Consider the following 21,566-nt stretch of genomic DNA (forward strand, 5'->3'; position numbering starts at 1 on the left):
TTATGGACCAAATCAGTAGTGAATTGATATTTGATTAGCACTGTGTATAGGGGCTCATGACAGTGAATGCTACGAAAGTTCAAGAATTTCATAGTGTTTTAGAAGTTTCATCAGTGTACCACAAACTAAAGCATCCTTCTAGTAACAATGAGTTGTATTCTACATGTTACATTAACATTTATTTTAAGTGTGGAATTCATAATAGGAAACTTAGGAAATGCATTCATGGCACTGGTGAACATCCTGGACTGGGTCAAGAAAAGAAAGATCTCTTCAGTGGATCAGATCCTTACTGCTCTGGCCATTTCCAGAATCATTCTGATCTGGTCATTAATTGTACATTTATTGGTTTCATCTATCTACACGACTTTGATCATGCCTGGAAAAGTGATGAGAATTATCAAAATTTTCTGGACAGTGACCAATCATTTCAGCATCTGGTTTGCTACATGTCTCATTATCTTTTATTTTCTCAAGATAGCTAATTTTTCAAGCTATATTTTTCTTCATCTGAAGTGGAGAGTAAAAAAGGTGATATTAGTGACATTGCTTGTATCTTTGCTCATCTTGGTTTTAAGCATTTTAATCATAAACACACATTGATTTCTGGATTGATGGACATGAAGCAAATGTGTCCTACAGTACTATCACAGGTAACTGCTGAATTTTCTAGACTTGTTTTACTTGTCAACACTATGTTCACACTCACTCCATTCACTGCCTCTTTGACATTGTTTCTCCTGTTCACCTTCTCCCTGTGGAGACATCTGAAGAACATGCAACACAATGCCAAAGGCTCCAGAGATGTCAGCACCATAGCCTACATAAAGGCCTTGCACACTGTGGTCACCTTCCTGTTACTGTATATGATTTTCTTCCTGTCTCTTCTTTCACTATGCTGGAATTCTGACTTTAAGCATAGAAGTCACATAGTTTTGTTTTTACAGATAATGGGAATTGCTTTCCCCTCAGTCCATTCATGTGTCCTGATCCTAGAGAATAGGAAGCTGAGTCAGTCCTTGCTTTCTGTGCCATTGTGGATGAGGTGCAGGCTCAAAGATACAAAATGGTCTTTTCCATGAAACATATTGGGAATAAGCTTCTATACTCTAGAAAAAAATCAGTTCATAGTTGTCACAATTTAGGGATGACCAGGGTGGAAATCCTCATTCAGGCAAAGGGTTTATTAGAGATGCAGTTACTGTAGAGTTATCTATTAAGATGGCAGATACCATAAGAAAGAGCAAAAACATGGGCAATATCTATCTCACGAGAACAGGGTTAATTTTGTTCCTTCTTAGAAAATCATAAATGAGGAATACATTATACCACGCAAGTGTGGATCTGTGATTAGCTGACACCATCTAACTAAGAAGACAGGTACATTATGCTTTCCTGGATTTCTGGCTAAGTAGGTAAAACAGAATGACAATTCTGGAAAAAGGAGTTTTCTAAGAATATTAGTTTGTGATTAACAGTTGTTACTTGTTTGTCCTGCACATCCTCTAGGGTGTTATTAAAGGACTATTTCCATGAGATGGGGCAAACTGAGCTCTTGTAAGAGCTGTAAGAAGAGAAAGACAGCCTGCAGAGTGCAAACCTCACATCTGTTGTCAAGAGCACCAAAGGGAATAGAGTTCACTATGGGTATGGGATATAATATAAGGAAGTCTTTTTATAAACATTTGCACTTTCAAAATTATTCAGATGTCTATAATTTTAGGGATTTAGAAGATTCTATGTAGGTCAAGAACTACTCAGACATATGACAGATCTACAGACAAGATGCATGCATGTTTATTGCTTAAAATGTATATGTATATTTGAATCATTTACATATAAGAACTGGCATCACTATTGTTATGGTTTTCATCTCTTGAGACAAGTCACGCCCACTCCCAGTGACCCCTGCCCTCCCCCCCGCCATCTTAGATTCTGTCTGTCCCCTCTTGGCATGTGTGCATCTCTCTCCGGGCCCTTCTCTGTCTCTCTTCTCTCTTCCTTTTCTCTCTCTCTCCTTCTTTACCCCCTCCTTCAAATAATAAATATTCAATTCTATTCCATACAATGTGTCTGTCCACATGTCTCCCACCCACATGCCTGCTCAGCCACTCACTGCTGGGAAACTGCACCTTCCGGGGACTTTGCTGGGAGCTGGGACCAGCCCAGCACCACATGGCTGGACCCCACCTGAACTGGCTGCTTTTCTGGTCAGGGATCCACTGCTTTGGACCAGACCACCCAGGATGAGCCACTGCTCGGAAACTGCCAGGGATCTTGCAGCAATTTTAAAAACTATTTTAATCAGTCATTAAACTTGTAAAGATTTTAAAGTGATCAACGAATAACAAGTTAGATATTATGTATATGCATTCAAGTGAGGCCTGTAATTGTGTCAGTATATGAATGATCTGTATTCTCTAAAAATGTCATGTAATAAAGTAAAATAATATATAATTATAATAATATAATAATATATAATATCATAATATATATAATAAAGTATAATAATATAATAACAAAGTATAGACTCAGACATAAGATATACTTAATTCATTTTTCAGATGTAAGAACAATTTAGAAAACTTAGGAAAAAATTCTTACCCAATGAGTAAGCATTTTTACATTTTAAATATTTTCATCCACTGTTAATTGTTTCTGGGGATGGATTTGATTCCTACATTTTTAAGTCATCTTTATACTTATGTATCAGTAGAGTTGCTAGCTGTACACACACACAAACACACATACACACACAGATAGAGAGAGAAAGAGACTGCAATTAATTAAAAATGCTTTCAGTTTATCCCAAGTTTCCTATGTATATTATTAAACTGGTGAATTAAGATTCTTGAAACATGTTTATCACTGGGAATTCTTTTCTATTTAATTCTTATATACATATTATAATACATTTTACTTTTTATGCTTATCAATGCCAAATGTGCCTATGGTAGTGTTTTTGTCAAACATCTCAGCAGGAATTTGGTTGTAACATTTTATGTTTATGTTTATGCACCTGAATTTTCCTAAGGTGACAAAAAACCAAGTTAACATAGGCATGAAAATTTAGACTAATGTAGAAGTGACTCACATTTAATTAACATAAATGTTGTTTTACATGTATGTTTTTAGTAGAGAAATGTAGGCAAAACATACACAAACTTAATCAAATAAGGGAATTATTTAAAATTATTTGAGTCCAAGAAGGGAAGGAAGTTTAGAGATATTAACATGAATGAGTGGTCACATGCCCTGTGGTCAGTCCAGTGTGCCTCTTAGTAAGAGACCACTGAGAATTTTCAGAAAACATAAGATTCTTTCTTCAATGTTTATTTTGATACAAAAAATTCTTTCAGATTGTTGTGTTGATGTTTGGCCTAGATTTTACATTAAATGAAAGCTTTTGAAACTTATAAATTTAAAAAAAAAATTGAGCCTATTTTCTGTATGATTTTTAGAGATAATTTTATGAGAAACAAATGATTTCAAATTTGATTGAGAAATAGGCATCAACTAAAGAAAGATGTTATGTTATTAATTTGTAGGTCATTTTTGCACTCACAGTGTTGAGTTGCTGTCTTTCATGTATATAAAGCCAATTTTCCTTGAAGTTAATTATAGCAATAATCTCTATAGAGGGAGGCCTTCCCTAAATTTCAGGTCAAGTATCAGGGAGAAGAGGCTGCCGACAGCCATACTTAAAATCTGATGGAAAAACAGAAAATAATGGGAAGTCTTTATGCTTAATTTAAGACTGATTTTTTTTCTGTGATACTAGATAACTATTTAATTTGTACAGAAAGCTCAGGTAGGATGTTTGATATATCGGTATCTGTCTTGCTCATTTTTCTTGTCTTGCGACTAAATACCTGACAATAAATTTAAGGAAGAAATAAGAAGGCTTTCACTCACAGTTTGAGGGTGCATCTAATCATGGCAGGAAAGGCATGACAACAGGACATTCAGGAAAATGTTCATGTTATTTCTGGAGTCAGAAAGCAGAGATAAATGCTGCTTCTCTGATGGCTTTCTCATTTTCTAGGTCAGGAACTCAATTCATGGATGTTGTGACTCACAGTAAGAGTGAGATTCCTCTTCCCAATTAACCTAATGTAGAATGTCTATTGCAGGGAGAGCTGCTTGTTGGTTCCTGACCATTTAGATCCAAAATAATCTCACATAAACTGTATTAATGAAATCACTGCTTGGTCTAGTAGCACTAGCTTCTTATTGGGTAACTCTTACATATCAATTTAAACAGTTTATATTAATTTATGTATTGTCACATAGCTGTGGCTTACTGGTGATAGTTCTGATGTCTGTCTCTGGCAGGTCTACATGGTGTCTCTCTGACCCTGCCCTCTTTCTCCCAACATACAGCCTTGCTTTTCCTGCCTAGTTCCGTTCTTCCCTTGCCATAGGCTCAAAGCAGTTTTTTATTCACTAACAAATAAAAGCACCACATAGACAGAAGGATATCCCACACCATTTCCCCTTTTGTCTTTAAACAAAAAGGAAGGTTTTCACTTTAATATAGTAAAATAACACATAACAAAACAGTTATAAAGCAAGAAATACAGTTTCAATATTCATATCTATTTTATCTTTTATCATAACTAAGGAAAACTATAACTATCGATTCTTCAACTCCATCAAAGACTCCAGAAGGATATAATATTACCTAAGTAAACAGGAAGTGCTTTGCAAGCAACTTCCAAAACTCTAGAATTGACAGACACATCTTGCCGCCTGAACAGTCACCCAAAATTCTTCTCCACAATTTGGGTATCCATCTTCAGTCTACAGACCCATAGTATCCAGCAGACTTTTTCATGAAGCAGGAACTTTCAAAAACACTTACACCTATATTGGCAGTTTGCCAGTCACTTTCTTTTGTATCCTACAGAACATCTGACAGAAACCCAAAAAGCCATCTGGCCTTTAGGCAAGTTCAACAGTCAGTTCTCTGTGGGTCCTTGCATGTCCAGTTTATAAAGCAATTCAGACAAGAGCAGTTTCTTGCCAAATGGTCAACCAACTCCAAGGAGCCTCTTCAATGCCCATCATCCTCTTTTTGTAGCTTGCTGCTTCCAGGAGCAGATGCATCTCACTGTCATGAAAAGTTTTGAAATGTTAACATTTTAAGTGCTATATTCTAAAGGTATCTGAAATATTTGAAGAATATCTATCTAACAGAAATAATATCTCTATATATCTAGAAAACCTAATCAACATGATTACAAGCTTGACTATTATAAATTATTATTTATTAACCTATAGTTCTTAATTACACTTTATACTTTTAAATGAGCTATACAAACACAATACCTTAATAAAGAACAGAAATATGCATATAACAAAATTGACCTAAATCTTGTATCAATAGAGCAATACCAATACAAATGCAAATCTCTAGAGCATATCCCCTTTTAAATGTAAAGAAACATTTATAGACAATATTTGTGAATATGGGCATAGTTCTGTCCAAACTTCTTCCTACTGTTTATTAGGAAAAGTAATATTTTGAAGGGTTTTCAAGGTGGCCTTTCAGGGGGTCTTGGTCTATCAATCTACATTAGTCTGGTAGGATTCCATAGGTTCTCATCCTCTGTGGAAACAAAAGAAGAACCTCTTTTCCAAATTAATGTATCCTTAGACTCAAATTCTGAAGTCAAGATACCTTTATAATATATATTCTGGTTTAGTTTAGCTGCCTATACAATGAATTTTTCTCTGTACTTAGCTCCTTCACAGTCAAAAAATTCAAAGAAGACACAATAATATACATAATCTATACTCTCTGAGAATTTTCCATCTTTATGTGGCTTATTTTTCTTTACTCCTCTTAATCTGTGACTGTCTGTACTCTGTTTCTTTAAAGACCTCATTTTATTATTTTTAAAAATTAATTTACTTCTTTCTATAATTCTCTGTACTCTTTTTCTTTTCTCGCCCAAGTCTATGTACATTTATCAAACACTGTGACCTGATATGGGTAGGTCATATGTAAATCTGTTGATTTCATTGGTTAATAAAGAAACTGCCTTGTCCCATTTGATAGGCCAGCCCTTAGGTGGGTGGAGTAGACAGAACAGAATGCTGGGAAGAAAGGAAGTGAGCTCAGACGCCATGCCGCTCCTCTCCAGGACAGACACAATGGAGCAAGCTGCCAGGTCAGACATGCTGAATCCTTCCCAGTAAGCCACCACTTCATGGTGCTACACAGATTATTAGAAATGGGTTAGTAAAGATGTGAGAGTTAGCCAAGAAGGGGCTGAAACTATAGCCAAGAAAGGGCTGAAACTAATGGGCCAGGCAGTGTTTAAATGAATGCAATTTGTGTCTTGTTATTTCGGGGCATAAGCTAGCCAGGTGACCGGGAGCCGGGTGGAACAAAAAGCAGGCCTACCCACAGCTCCTTATACAGTGACCCATTTAGAGGTCTTTTATGTCTGAATCTGTCCTATTGTATATCTGTAATTTTACTATCCAGGAGCACTTCTTAAAATGCTAAGTGCTTCTTATAAACTTAAGTTGCATTGTTACTCCAGTATATACTGTACTTCATGCTTGCCATGCCCAGTCAAGCATGGCAGAGCTGTTTGCTGCCTCTGAGAGCCTTGTCTACAGCCCTATTCTCAGGCACACAGCCAGTCCATGCCACCATTAAGCAAGCTACAACAGTCTTCTCACAAACCCCATTCAAATATTTGGTCCCCCAAAAGAGCCAGAGGTCACATAGGCAGCATGGCCCAAAAAACCTGCATTTTAAAATGGCACAGCTTTTTTTTTCTGCCAGAGTCATAAAAACCTCTCTTAAAGGGGCTGTAGCATGCCACCAGCAAACAGCAAGAAGCTGTGTTAAACTCTATATTTTTGTGTCTAGAATTCCTCTGAAAGCCCTCTCAGGTTTTAAGTGAATTTTAGGCAACAACATTGGCACCAATTTATTGGATGTCAGTATCAGTCTTGCTCATTTTTCTTGTCTTTGTGACTAAATACCTGAGAAAGCAATTTAGGGGAGAAATAGTGAAACTTTCACTGACAATTTGAAGGTACATCTTGTTTTGGCAGGGAAAGCATGACAATGGGACATTCAGGGAAATAGTCATGTTGTGTTTGAAGTCAGGAAGCAGATATAAATTCTGCTGCTCTGATGTCTTTCTCATTTCCTAGGTCAGGAACTCAATTCATGATGTCATGACTCACAGTCAGAGTGAGTTCCCCACCCTAATTAACCTAATGTAGAATGTCTCTCTTACACATGCCCAGAGTTTTGTCTTTTGGCAATTCTAGATCCTGAGAAGATTATTAATATCAAACTTCAAATAAACATCTGTTTAGTAAAGTATGAAAGAAGTTTTGTGCCTAATGCTCATTTTTGTCTTTTGCAGAAACAAAATCATAGCATCTGTAAATAATTACTTATGTGGATATTTAGCTAAATAATACTCTTAAGTATTTATATTTTTTATTTAGTTTATGTTATGGACTGGCTTAAACATGGAACATGTTAAGTACTTGTAAACAGTTGCTAAGAGAGAGAATTGTTTCAGCCATCTGCAGGATGTTCTGGGAGCTGCAAGTCAACTTCTTTGACTTGTCACCCAGGCTGAGTGGGGGTTGACTTTCTGGGATGAAGCTGCTCTTATGTCTCCATGCTATTGTAAGGAATCGTCACCCATCCCTGCTAGTAGAAATCCTAATAAACTCATTGATTCACTGATCTAGACTTGAATAGAGCCATTTCTTTGTGCTGTTGTGGATGCCTTACCTGGAGTAAATAGGCATCTGTTGACATCTCCCTAGTAAAAGTCAGAGAAGGAGTTATATTGCAAGACACTAACCCCATCAGATTCAAAGTCAAATTCAGAAAATTTCTACAAAGTTATTGCTGTAAAGGTATATTCACATGAAAAATCTTTTTAGAAATTGAATAGGATGTAACTATGCTTAGAAAATAAATCTTAGCTTTGTGCAATTGATAAAAAGTTGATATTTTGTAATGTAGAAAAATTAATGTTAAATTGTCTACAATCAGGCTCATACAAATGCTTATTTTGTCTTTTGAAAGATATTTTTTATTTATTTACCTTAAAAATATTTTACGTGTTTTCCACATCATGCATCTTGATCCCATTTGGTCCCTGTCCCTTCACATTGGCCATCTGTCCCTGCAATTCCTCCACAAACAGAGAGAGAGAGAGAGAGAGAGAGAGAGAGAGAGAATAAAAAGATAAAAATAGTGAAAAAATGAAAAAATATTGTCTTGGAAGCCGTAGGAGGACCAAACACTTCACACCATACACCCCCTTTTCTACTTGCAGTGTTCATTGCAAAAAGTCATTGTTCTGGTTCAAGGCTCATGATCTTCACTACATAATCAATAAAGGACCCCCACCAGGATTCTTTCTGATATTCTACTGGGACCCTGTTGTCGAGATACTGCAGCTTTCGGTCTGCAGGTAATGTTCATTCATGTGCTCCAGCAATTCAAGGTTGGATGTTTGGGCAGGCCACGTTATAACCCTGAGTTCTGGCCTGTGCACCTGTAGGGTTTATCTCCAAAATGGTAAATGGGAAAAGATCTAATATGGTCATGATTCCAGGGCTGGCTCACTCAAACCTGGTAACAGGATTGGCTCTAATGTGCTTCCCTGTTGAGGTGCAGTGCCTGCTTTCCCAAGTGTTGCAGTTGGTGTGAGTCAAAGATGGCTTTCCTGCTCTTATGACCACAGAGCCAGCTCTGCCACCTGCCCCAAGAATTGATGGGTTTGGGGAGGTCTTCTTTCCTTCGCCCATGCTGCCACAAGACAAATGAGAAATTGGGGAAGGTCATCCATGCTCACAACTTCGGGGCTGGCTCACCAACACCTGCACAAACAGGGTTGGCTATATTGTCATAGATTCTTTAATATTTGTTATGAATAAAAAAACGATATTGTTGGTGTGTACACTATATATACATGTGTTTCTTGCTGAATCAGTGAGTGTCACTGACACCTTAATAAAGAAATGGGACTAAATGCTGCTATCAATTCTTTCAATCTAGGATAAACAGACAAGGAAGATTACTGAAGAAGAAATGAAATGCAATTTATCACATCTGATAAGTTACAGAAATTGCCCAATGCATCCGAAATACATAAATGTGTTATATAGTCAATGAAAAGCAGACACACCACAAGTTTAGATCAATACAGGTTTATTAAGTTTCATGTAATGCAAATAATATTCTATACAGTAAAATTACATACTTAGATATTATTTGAACTTTAATTTAATTTTTAAGTTTTAGATTTATTAATTTTATGTGTATGAATATTTTCAGAATGTATAAATTTATAACTGCTATTCAAAGAGGTCAGTAGAGGCTGTTGAGTTAGAGACGGTTGATTGCCAACATTTGGGTGCTGGGTATCAAACATAGGTCTCTGAAAGAGCATCATGTATTTTTAGCCACTAAGCCAACTACCTAACACAAAATATGTATTTTCCATAGTTTGAAATTTTGTATATTTTTATTTCACATCTATATTATATAGATGTGTCCTACAACAGACACAACCATGAAAATAGTTGAAAATCGGTTAATAAAGTTTTACAAGAATAAGAAGTAAGGGCTGAGACTGGTGGTACAGAAGTCCCAGCTTCTTAGGAGAAAGGAACAGAAAGCTACAGACTTCATAGGCAGTTTGGTCAACTTAGTGAGAGTCTCCAAAAAGGGATGTGAGACAAAGGTAAAAAAGAACACAAATAGTCAAAGACTGCAGGCATGGTCCAATATCCATGTTTCCCTTCTTGGTTAATGACAGAATAGTGAGGATGTTGGTGACCACAGTATAATATTTAGGATCCTTTTGTTAGAGGATGGTATAAAATTTTCATTTAGCAGATTTACTGAATCTTTCATATTTTACAGCTTCTTTTCAAATTTAATAAGTACTTTGATAATTTCATAATATTTACATAATTTCCACCATCCTCCACCCCACTCCTTTCATGTCCGATTTCCACCTTAAATTTCTGACTTTTTGAATAGCACAAACTTTTAAAAAATATTTTCCATTCATATATATATATATATCATTCATATATATTCTGCTGCATCCATTTAGTATTGCTCACATGTATGTATGTTTCAGAACAAACATTTGAAATTGGATAGCCTTGCATGAGGTGTCCCTAGAGAAGATTCATTCTCTCTCTCAGTAGCAATTGTCTAGCACTCTGGATCTAAGGATAGGGCCTTGTGAGAATTCTACCACCCACATAATGAGTCAGTTGGAGTTGCCATGGTATGGGTCTTATTTAGCTTCTTAATATGAAAGTGTGTTCTGAATCTATAACAACGAGAAAAAAGTTTATGGAAAATTATTATCTAATGAAATACTCTCAAACACAAAATAAATAGAGCCAGTTGAGACTGTTAGAAGTACTTGACATGCTAGTAATGGATGTGCAACATGCGTATCTAATTGCAGCACTTCTGTGGCAAAAGAGAATGGGGATACAGGAGAGTTATTTTGGGTTTCATAAGCCAGTCAGCCCAGACTATCAGTATAGTAGCAAAAACTACCTCAGAAGAAGCTGGAAGGGGAGTACCATGTCACAAAATTGTTCTCTGATCTCCAATATAGCATGCATTTGTCTGAATTCACACACACACACACACACCACAATACAACAATAAAGTTATATTAATAATTGAAAATTTAAAGTATGAAGTGTTTTTAGACAAAGAGATTATACTAATAATGAAATGAATAGTAAGCCACAATAATTAAGTCTATAAAAATCTTTTCCAAATTGATAAACTGATAACTAATACATAACACACAGCAAGAATTTTAAATATTTCACAAGGCTTGGTGAAATCTGTAAGCAGTCAAAAAGTGAATATAGAGAAAAATGAAAATATAAAGAGACAACATTACAAACACAGCAGGGTCCACTGAGTAGTAAAGAGAAGACATAAGCACAGATCTTCAATAGAAATCACAGAACCCAGATAAACTGAGCAGTTTGGTACCTAGATATGAAGCTTGCCCAGCTTCTTCCTTGGGACTTCAAAAGTGCTGATGGAGCACAACACTAAACAGATTTAATTTTTCAAAAGTTCCTCGTGATATTTTACACAGATCATCTGTGAGAAGACATCTGTTGTGAGCAGCTTTCAACACAGGAGCGGGTTTAGGGGCTGGACCTCTAGCCTGGATTTCTATTTCTGGAACCCTCAATTGGATCTTGAATTATGTTGCTTTTAGCCTTGAAGTATGTGTGTGTGTGTGTGTGTGTGTGTGTGTGTGTGTGAGAGAGAGAGAGAGAGAGAGAGAGAGAGAGAGAGAGAGAGAGAGAGGTGGGGGGAGACAGAGACAGAGGCAGAGTGAAAAAGAGAAATAGAGAGAGATTTGGTTGTGAATAACAGTGCACTAACACAGTGATTATCTGTGGATCTCTGGAGGGAAGATGGACTTCCCACAAAAAACAAGCAGATCTTGGAAAGGGAGGCATTTTCGTTCATATGCTCTCAGAGCTGCAATGTGATAACTGAAGAAGCTGACCTAACAATCTTGAAGAATCACTCTTCAAGAGTACATGTTTGGAGTTATTTTGCACTTTTTTGAATAATGATATTCTCTATTACCATCATTCTGGCTTATGTTGCATTTTTCCTTGACTCTGTCCAGGACTTCATTCTTCTACCAAGCTTCTGTTCAGATGTTGGCAGAACTTTATGTCAGGAAATTAACTTACAACTGGTGATGCTGGGGTTTTGTTTGCATTGCCTCCTGATTTAAGACCAACAGTGGATACACTTTCTATCAAAATGGTTGACTGATTTACTTTAAGAAAAATTTCAGTATGTATCTCTATGTCATTTGAAAACTGCTGACTGTTTTTCAGGAAAAATTGTATGTCCCCAGGTAATGAAAATCTCAGTGCTATGGAGATTCTCAAATTGGTTTGCTTTGGAAAAGTCAATGTTAGGGTATGCAACTGAAGTTCATTCAAGTTCATTGAGTGGGAAAGTGAAGCTAAAGTACTTATTGCCCATCACGAAAGTATCTTTTTTTTAACAAAAAACAAGTTTTACATTTTTGAAAATTTCATATGAGCAATATTTAAATCATTTTATCACCATGTTTGCCCACCTCTTCTCATGGCCCACACACCATCTCAAATTCATGGCCTCTTATATATATTTGGGATTGACCACTTGGAATTGGATAAACTATGAAGGGGAAAGCCTGTGTAGAGAGCCATGTGGAGTCACACCTGATGGCTATGTGTAGAGAGCTGCGAGGAGCCGCACCCGATAGTGCTGGCTCACGCCCTCCATGATCCCAAAAGTGAGTGTTCTCTGTGATAATCAACTCCTAATATCAACTAGGCCTGACTTATGCTATTATCACGCAATGATTGTCAGCTGCTTGTATATGCGTGGACCTATGGGCAGTGCCCACCTGGCAATCCGGGGTTGGCAGCCCAGGCCTACTTAAGGGCTGGGAGAGGTTTTCCCGAGGAGAGAGGGAGAGAGTGAGAGTGAGTGAGTGGGGGAGAGAGAGAGAGAGAGAGAGAGAGAGAGAGAGAGAGAGAGAGAAAGAAAGAGAAAGATTGCTGTGAATAAAGTCCTGAAATAAAATGCTTAGCAAGAAGAGCTCTGGTGTTGTCTGTCCTTCTTGCTGGACAAGGGGGACCACGATAAGTGGTGGCCCATATGGGGACAAGACAAGTGGTGACGCGTTCGGGGAACCTCCAAACCTCTCTCCGCGGAGCCCAGAACTTGTTGCACCGGATAATCCTCAAGGTAAAGATTGGGGATCCGCAAAAGAAAGAAAAAAATGTGGGTTTTCCGATCTCGCCCGTAGAAGGGAGAGTGGGGGTAATGAGAGCCGCGACTATAGCGGATGGATCAAAGTGAGAGCCATGACCAAAGTGGACAGTTTAAAATAAAACTAAAAGAATGGGATTTTAGAATGGGCACTTCAACATCACACCTGATTTTTCTGGCTCTTAACGAGCTGTTAAGGAGCGCATTGGAAAGGTTTTTGACTGAATGTGACACAATTGCTCCTTGGTTTGTCATTTCTGGCAATCTTAATGTGTCATCCTGGGACAAGCTTGGTAGAGATCTGAATTTTGCCGCAGAACAAGGTACGCTAAGGAAGGGAGTTAGATTCATGTGGTTTGAATTACAGAGACCTCCTGAGTTTGCAGTGGAGTGTGAGCAGCTGTGGCTCCAAGGCCAAGGAGCTCCAGGCGGCTCCAAGGCCAAGCAGTGCTGAGGGTCTGCTAAGCTGCGGAACACCTGGGACCTGCCTCAGGGCATAGAAGCGCAGGACTACCCTGATAAGACTCTATCCTAGCCCGGGGCAGTCAGTCAGCGAGCTGGGATCCGCCCCACCCTGACAGGGTGGTGGCCCACTGCTCTGCTCTGTGCTGCCAAGGCTCCACCTTACAGCTCAGTGGGGAAGTGGAGTCTCCGCCTCTTCCCCTTGAGGCTACCTGCTCCAAGTGCGGCTGGAAAATGGCAGTAAGAATGAAGCATCCCCACTCAGCAGGAAGTAGCCAGACAGATTGACAACGCCCAAATTCCCTAAAACATGGTGTAAGTGGGGACCCTTCAATGGTTGCAGAGCAGCAAGCCTGCTTTCCTGAGTTCCGCTCCACTCCGTGCACCAGTCTGGACCCAGAACGAGTGCAGCTGGGGCAGAAAGGCAGCTGGAGCAGAGCAGGAGCAGAGCTTTGCTAGGTGGCTGTGGTGGAAGGCACATTGCCTCAGCAGTCGGTGCCTAGGCTGGCAGATGCCACAGCAGTGCTAAGAGTATCAGCAAATGCAACAACAAGTGCTGGAGCTGAGACAAGCTGGAGCACAGACCCCACAGGGTTGCCCTCACAGCGTAGCTGCAGGGCAAGGAAACTCTGCAGCCGCTGAAGAGTCTGCAGCAGAGCAAATTTAAATCAAGAGACTGCCCTATTGTAGGAGCAGGTGGACCTATGGCTGGTACAACAAATATCTTGTTCATTATTTCATTTGTATGACATCTGTTAATATTGCTAATGCCTCTTATGTGGTGAAACAGCTCAATGGTTATTTGAATAGTCCTTGAAATGTTACAATTAGCACACCAGATTGTTGATACCTGTGTGATCTGTTTTAGCCAAAGGGTTGGTAGAATACCATAGCCCAAATGGGAGGTTGGGTCTAGTGGTGATTGGGAACCCTACTGCTGGCAATCGCAACACCGGTTGTCATGGGCATTTATCTTTAAATCCTGTGTAAGATCAGACAACCCATGAGAATGCAGCATATGGTCACTTAGCAGAAGCAGGATCAGCTGGGCTGCTAGGGAAGCCAAAGAGGTGCATGAGGGAGAAGGTGTCTTCCATGCACTCAGCTGACAAGAATGAATGTGCCACAGGGGTATGGCAGCTGGGGTATGTTAAGAGAGGCAAGTCCATACCCTAGTCTGTCAGACATTTCTATCCATCCGGGGCTGTGTGTGACCAGCATTCAATATGACTCATGCAGCTAATCTGTCTAAAGAATTGTCTAGATATCTTTTAGGTAGTTGGTCTGGTGAATTCAAACAACAACTGGAAAAGCTGCGAGTGGTGATTGTGACTGAAGATTCCACATGCATGGATACCAGCCTGGCAGAAGGACTATCCTCCTGGATCACTCCGTGGATCATTTGAAGGAGTGGGCGGGAATAGGAGCCCTAACAGGCTTAATGGTGCTTGCCTCCCTGATGTGCCTGTGGTGCGTCTGTCACATAAGGGTTTCACAGCATCACAATGCAGTTATGATCATTCAGGCCTTCAAGGCCATTGAAGCAGGACAGTCTCTCCAATTTTGGCTAGAGATGTAAGCGAGCACAGAATGTGAGGCTTGCGCACTGCACTTGAGGTAAGCATACATCAACCTCAAGAAGAGCAAGTCTGATTGCATGTGGGTTGGTGTCTAGCTCCCACCTCTGTAAAAGGGCACCAGACAGGTCTAGTGTTCTCTGGGTGGATGACACCTGGACAGACACTAGTACATGTTCCATTTTTAACAGAGATCAGACCTCTACTCTTGCCTGTTGCTTTGCAAAACAAAAAGGGGGAACTGTAGAGAGCCGTGTGGAGTCATACCTGATGGTTATGTGTAGAGAGCTACGTGGAGCCGCACCTGATGGTGCTGGTTCCCACTCTCCACGATCCCAAAAGCTAGTGTTCTCTGTGGTAATCAACTCCTAATATCAACCAGGCCTGACTTATGCTATTATCACACAATGATTGTCAGATGTTTGCATATGCGTGGACCTATGGGCAGTGCCCACCTGGCAATCTGGGGTTGGTTGCCCATGCCTACTTAATGGGTGGGAGATTTTGCCCGAGGAGAGAGGGAGAGAGTGAGTGAGTGAGTGAGAGAGAGAGAGAGAGAGAGAGGAAGAGAGAGAGAAAGAAACTGTAAAAATGTCCTGAATAAACTGCTTAGCAAGAAGAGCTCCGGTGTTGTGCGTCCTTCTTGCTGGCCAAGGGGGATTGCGACAAGCCTGATTGTGTCTCACTCAGCAATAATTAATTGCCTATAGCTCTTCATCTATGGTTATGGTTTGTGAGATTTCTCTCCCCTTCACATTGGCATGTCAACTGGTCTCATTTTTTGGGTCTTATTTAGAATAAAATTTTATCTAAAAATGTGTTTATCCCTAGGAAATACATTGCATTTTTCTCTGTAGTTTTTATTTATGAAGTGTAATTTTATGCTAATGAATGCCAGATCATGTGAATTATAGTGTGTTAATTAAGTATCACAGTGGAATGCAGATGTTTCTTTGACCACAGCTTTTTTATTTCTCTAAAGTGGAAAACAAACAAATACCACATGAATCAAAACTTAGAACTAACAAACATGTAATTAATATGAGCTTCTATTGTACATGTATATTATTAGTATTGAAATGAAAGTAAAATATATAAATTTAATCAAATAAATGACTACTTTAACATGAACTGGGTTGAAAATGTGAAAGCCAGGGAGTTGAGCATGACTGAGTGGTTGCACACCCAGTGTGAGGTATTACTAAAGCTTTAGTGAGGCCAAACAGTATGGATGTTTAGAAGAGTAAGATTCTTTCTTCACAGCTTATTTTGACCAATAAACCTTTTCAGACTGTTGGATTTAAGTTTATTTATTGAAAATGCAAATATTGAGGTCATTCTTTCTATGTTCTTTAGTGATAATTTGATGAGAAATAAGTGCTATAAAAAGTATGCCTGTGTAATTGTCTATCACAAGAGGAAGATGTTATACTGTTTACAGAAGTTCATCTGTGCACTTTACAGCTTACATGAATGTGATGATGCTCTTTCCTATGTGCAGGATTGGAGCCTGTGGCAGGAGAGCCAGGCTCGCAAGCCCTACTAGAGGGATGCTTTTACCTGAATTCAGAGGACAAAACTAGAAGAAGCTGCACACACAGCCTGGTAAAAAGAGAATGGCTGAAGTATGTGACATATTTGTGTGAAGGCGTACACACTTCTTATTACATTTGATACCTAAGTAATGTGCACAAAAAAAGGTGTAGACATTGCTTTGGTATGTTTCAATCAGTAGAAACTGTACTGATTACTTTTTAAGTTTATTTGACAAAGTGCCTAACAAAACAATTTGAAGAAAGAAGACTATTTTCTGACATTTTGAGGGTCTGCCATGGCTGCTATCTGCTTTTCCCAGGCTGTGGGGTCTGGTGTCAAGAGTTCGTTTTGCAGCATGGCTTTTCTAAGAGTTCACTTTTCAGTGTGACTAGTCTGAGACTTCTTTGCAGCACACACACAAAATAATAATAAATGTATTTGGAAATATAAATGATATCAAAATTTAGAGGCAATTGTGTTAATAAATGAAATACATAATAAAATAATACAAGCAGGGTCACAATTTTCTCACCCAATTCTTGAAAATGATAAATTGATAATTGATACACAGTAATCATTTTAAATGTTTTATAGCTTGGTAAAAGTTAGTAAGTAGGTAAAAATATCCAAATATATATGAAAGCTAAAGCTGTAATAACATTAAGAACACAATATAGTCTATAGGGAAAAATAGAAGTTCTAAGCATGACTTTTCAACAAAAGTTACAAAATTTAGATTAATCTGGACAGTTTTGGTGCCTAGAATGGGATTGTATTCTATGCCAGGCTCCAAAGTTGCTGAGAACCGACTAGAGAACATGTACTTGGTGGATTTTGTTTAGTAGGTCCTCTATAATCTACAAAGAGCACCTTGATCAGACATATGTGTATGAGCATTGTTCACCACCTCAGAGCAGAATTTATGGCAAGACCTAGATAAAAGCTACAGATAATTTATGGTTTCTCAGAGAAAGAGAACCAGTCTTTTCCAGGAATAAGGACACTCACAGGTAATCCAATTTCAAGTGATCCACCCTAAGCATATGTAATATTAATAACACTAAAAAAATTAGTCTGGTTGCATATGAATATATATACATATATGTGAGAGTAAGAATTAAAGAGGAACAAGTTGTAAATGTTTTTTATATTTATTTTTTTAAAAAAACTTTTTTTTTCATTATACATACCAATTCAAGTTCCCACTCCTTCCCCTTCTCCCATTCCTTCCATATACCCTCCTACTCAACCTCCATCCAGTCCTCAGAGAGGGTAAGGCACATTGCTTTGTGGAAGGTCCAGGGCCCTCCCTACTATATCTAGGCTGAGCAAGGTATACATCCAAAGAGAATAGGATCCCAAAAAGCTAGCACATGCAGTAGAGATAAATCCCAGTGCCATTGCCAGTGGACCCTCAGTCTGCCCCAGCCATGCAACTGTCAGCCACATTCAGAGGGACTAGTTTGGTCCTATGCTTGTTCCTTCCCAGTCCATCTGGTGCTGGTAAGCTCCCATTAGCTCAGGTAGACTGTTTCAGTGGGTGAACCCATCATGGTCTTGATCTATTTGCTCATACTCTCATTCCTCTCACTCTTCAACTGGACTTTGGGAGGTCAGTCCAGTGCTCTGATGCAGGTCTCTGCCTCTGTTTCCATCAGGTGCTGAATGAAGGTTGTATGGTTATATTTAAGATAGTCATAAGTCTGACTACAGGGCAAGTCATGATCAGGCCCTTCTCCTCTATTGCTTAGGGTCTTAGATAGGGTTATTCTTGTGGATTCCTAGGGATTTCTCTCGAGCCAGGTTTCTGCTAACCCCACAATGGCTTCCTCAATCAAAATATCTCTTTCCTTGCTCTCATCTCTGTCCTTACTCCATCTTGACTTTCCCATTCCCTCAAGTTCTTCTCACTCTTCCCTTTCTCCCCTACTCTTCACCTTCTACCCTCTATTCTCTCCCAAACCCCATGCTTCCAGTTTTGTCAGGAAATCTTGTCTGTTTCCAATTTCCAAGTGAATCTATATATGTTTTTATTTGGGTTCACCCTAATACTTAGCTTCTCTAGGATCATAAACTTTAGGCTCAATATCCTTTGTTTATATCTAGTATCCACTTATGAGTGAATACATAACATATTCATCTTTTTGGCTCTAGGTTACCTAATTAGGATAGTGTTTTCTAATTTCATCTATTTGCATGCAAAATTCAAGATGTCATTTTTTTTTCTGAGACAGGGTTTCTTTGAGGTTTTGGAGCCTGTCCTGGAACTAGCTCTTGTAGACCAGGCTGGTCTCGAATTCACAGAGATCCGCCTGCCTCTGCCTCCCAAGTGCTGGGATTAAAGGTGTGCGCCACCACCGCCCAGCAAGATGTCATTGTTTTTTTACTGCTGTGTAGTACTCTAATGTGTGAATGTGCCACATTTTCTTTATCCATTCTTTGCTTGAGGGACATCTAAGTTGTTTTCAGGTTCTGGCTATTACAAATAATGCTGTTATGAACATAGCTGAACAAATGCCTTTATAGTATGATTAAGCATCTTTTGGGTATATGCCCAAGAGTGGTATTGCTGGATCCTGAAAAAAGCAGCCTACTGAATGGGAAAAGATCTTCACTAGCCCCACATCAGACAAAGGACTGACCTCCAAAATATATAATGAACTCAAGAAATTAGACATCAAAATTCTAAGTAACACAATTAAAAAAATGGGATACAGAACTAAGCAGAGAATTTTCAACAGAAGAATCTCAAATGGCCAAATTATACTTAAGGGAATGTTCAACATCCTTCGCCATCAGGGAAATACAAATCAAAACAACTCTGAGATACCATCTTACACCTGTTTGGAATTATAAATGTTACAAAGAGTAGAGAGGGACACAAGGGAGTTAGAGGTATGAGAGGAAGGGTTGGAAATGATGAAAATGCAGTACTTATCTGGGGAGATACCCACCTCCAAAAAAATCTGAAAAAAAAAACATTTCAAGAATATATGTGTTTAAATTTTTGGTAGAGTGATGATAATCCAGAATTTAGCTTATTTAAAAGAAGAATGTAGAAATGAAAGGTTAAGGTAGGGAATTATTATTATTGTTATCACAATTATCTTAATATAGAAAAGAATAGATAGAAATTGATTTGCTAAGCCTCTTTTGTTACGTATATTTGATGCAAACAAAAAACTTGTGGCTATTAAAAATCAACATAAATTGCATTAGTTTATAAATGTGTGTAAAAAATTTACAAGTCATTTGATAAATGGCCCCTTTCTTAGAAAATAATTTGCTATTGTGTTCTATAGAAAAATATGGGGGAGTTGTCACTTGTTACATTACTTTCTTGTCTGGGAAAATATTGTCTTTTGAGGAATTCCTGTTTAGGTAGAACTTAAGGTATTTTTTTTTTATTTATAAGTGACAATGCAGAGGTCAGGGAAGCAATTAGAGTGAGTGTCCCTCACTTCCAGCACATAATTTCTGCCAGTGTTCCAAAAGACACCAAAGTTCCTACACCTACAGCCACTCCATACTGCCCCACCCTGGTATGCTTTGCATTCTTCTTTGTATTTTAATTCTTTTCTGCTTTGTGACAGGAGCCAGGCCAGGAGGACCTTTCTGTTGCTGCTCTGATAGTATGCTCATGCTTCTATTTCTCATCAATTACCTGTTAAGACTTTCAATAGCAGGGTTAATTTGTGTTCCCAGTATATCTGTCAGATGGATGTTGGGCATTTGTGAGAAATCTCAAGGCAGTTTGGGCTCACTTTCTTTGTTCAATGTTGCTTCAGGGGATTGAGGTGATGGTGCATATTTCATATGCAAAACAGTATTCTGCCTCTGTGAAATCTAAAAACCTGTGTTGTTTTGAGACAGGATCTCAGCACAAAATCTATACAGATTTCAGACTTGTTTTTCTCTTGCATTAGCTTCCTCAGTTCTAGACTGTAGGCACAAATGTGCATCACTATAACAAGGTTACATGCTTTTGTTATATCTTTTTCTAATATCCTCAATCATTTTGCTCTACTTTGTTATGGATTCTTTGACTATATGCTAGCTCCTGAAGAATGTTATTATTCCAGGTTTTATATCCTGGCTTGCCTAAACATCCCTCATCTGCGCTGATGCCTACACAGAAGGAAATGAATAGATTTTGGAGCAAAATAAAGAGAAATAAATAATATCTTAAGCCTTCTTGGTGCTGGTAGAGAACCAGATATATGAAGAAGGGAGACACCGAGAATGAGAACGATTCTTGTTGTGTAAGTGAATTTATGTAAGATTATTGTCTTTTTAGTAGCACAAGAGAAATATTTCCAAATTTGTGTGCATGCACAGATAAAATAGTTATAAGTGAACAGAACATATTACATTATGTGTCAATTACACTTGAAAGAAATTCTATGCTATATCTTAATAACTATCATGGTACTAATCAAGCGTTAGATAGAAAATATATGTCAATGATAAGCACGAGCTAATGAAATGAGAACAAAGGGGGTTTAACCTAAATATATGTATGTTTATGCTTTAGTGTATGTTCTGTGTTTATTAAGAGACAAATGATCAGCTTTTGCAGTATAAGCCATTATGAAATAATATTCTTTGACATATTAGGAGGTGACTGAAAGATTGTAGTACAAACCTTGTAAAAAATTACAGGATCTTATATGTACAAATTTTTATGTATTTAATGAAGTTCTTATTTCATTTACCAATTTAAAAATTATTGCCTTCTAAGTGAGTTAAAATCATTTAACTTTGCTTGTCCAGAAACTAGTAGCTGGTAATCACTATTCAACATGTAAACTGAAAAAGCAATGGAAGTAAATATGTTTTTATTTTGAAGGCAGTGCATGGAGATTCGGTGTTTCTATCATCACAATATACAAGACACCAGGTTCTTGTCCATATGATACACAGTATCTGCAAGAAGCTAAGCTGAACTGGCTTGGACAATATATTTTGTTTGTGAAGAAAAATATGAACCAAATCATGAATGAATTTTAAAGTTTGTTGGATATTGTATAGGATAGTTCATAATACACTAAGTTTGTTTTATAATTTCAAGAGTGACAAAAACCATATTTTAGAAGTTTGCATTTCTAAGTCTTCAAAAGTGCAGTAGAAATTGAACCATCCTTTTGATGACA

At 38.2% G+C, this 21,566-nt stretch overlaps 1 pseudogene; it reads left to right on the forward strand.

Moving 5' to 3' along the window:
• The first annotated feature begins 225 nt into the window (after window positions 1-225).
• On the forward strand, window positions 226-1,082 carry LOC130883529 (taste receptor type 2 member 140-like; annotated as a pseudogene).
• Window positions 1,083-21,566: the final 20,484 nt, after the last annotated feature.

The sequence above is a fragment of the Chionomys nivalis genome, chromosome 1 (assembly GCF_950005125.1).
Source record: "Chionomys nivalis chromosome 1, mChiNiv1.1, whole genome shotgun sequence".
NCBI classification, from domain to species: Eukaryota; Metazoa; Chordata; class Mammalia; order Rodentia; family Cricetidae; genus Chionomys; species Chionomys nivalis.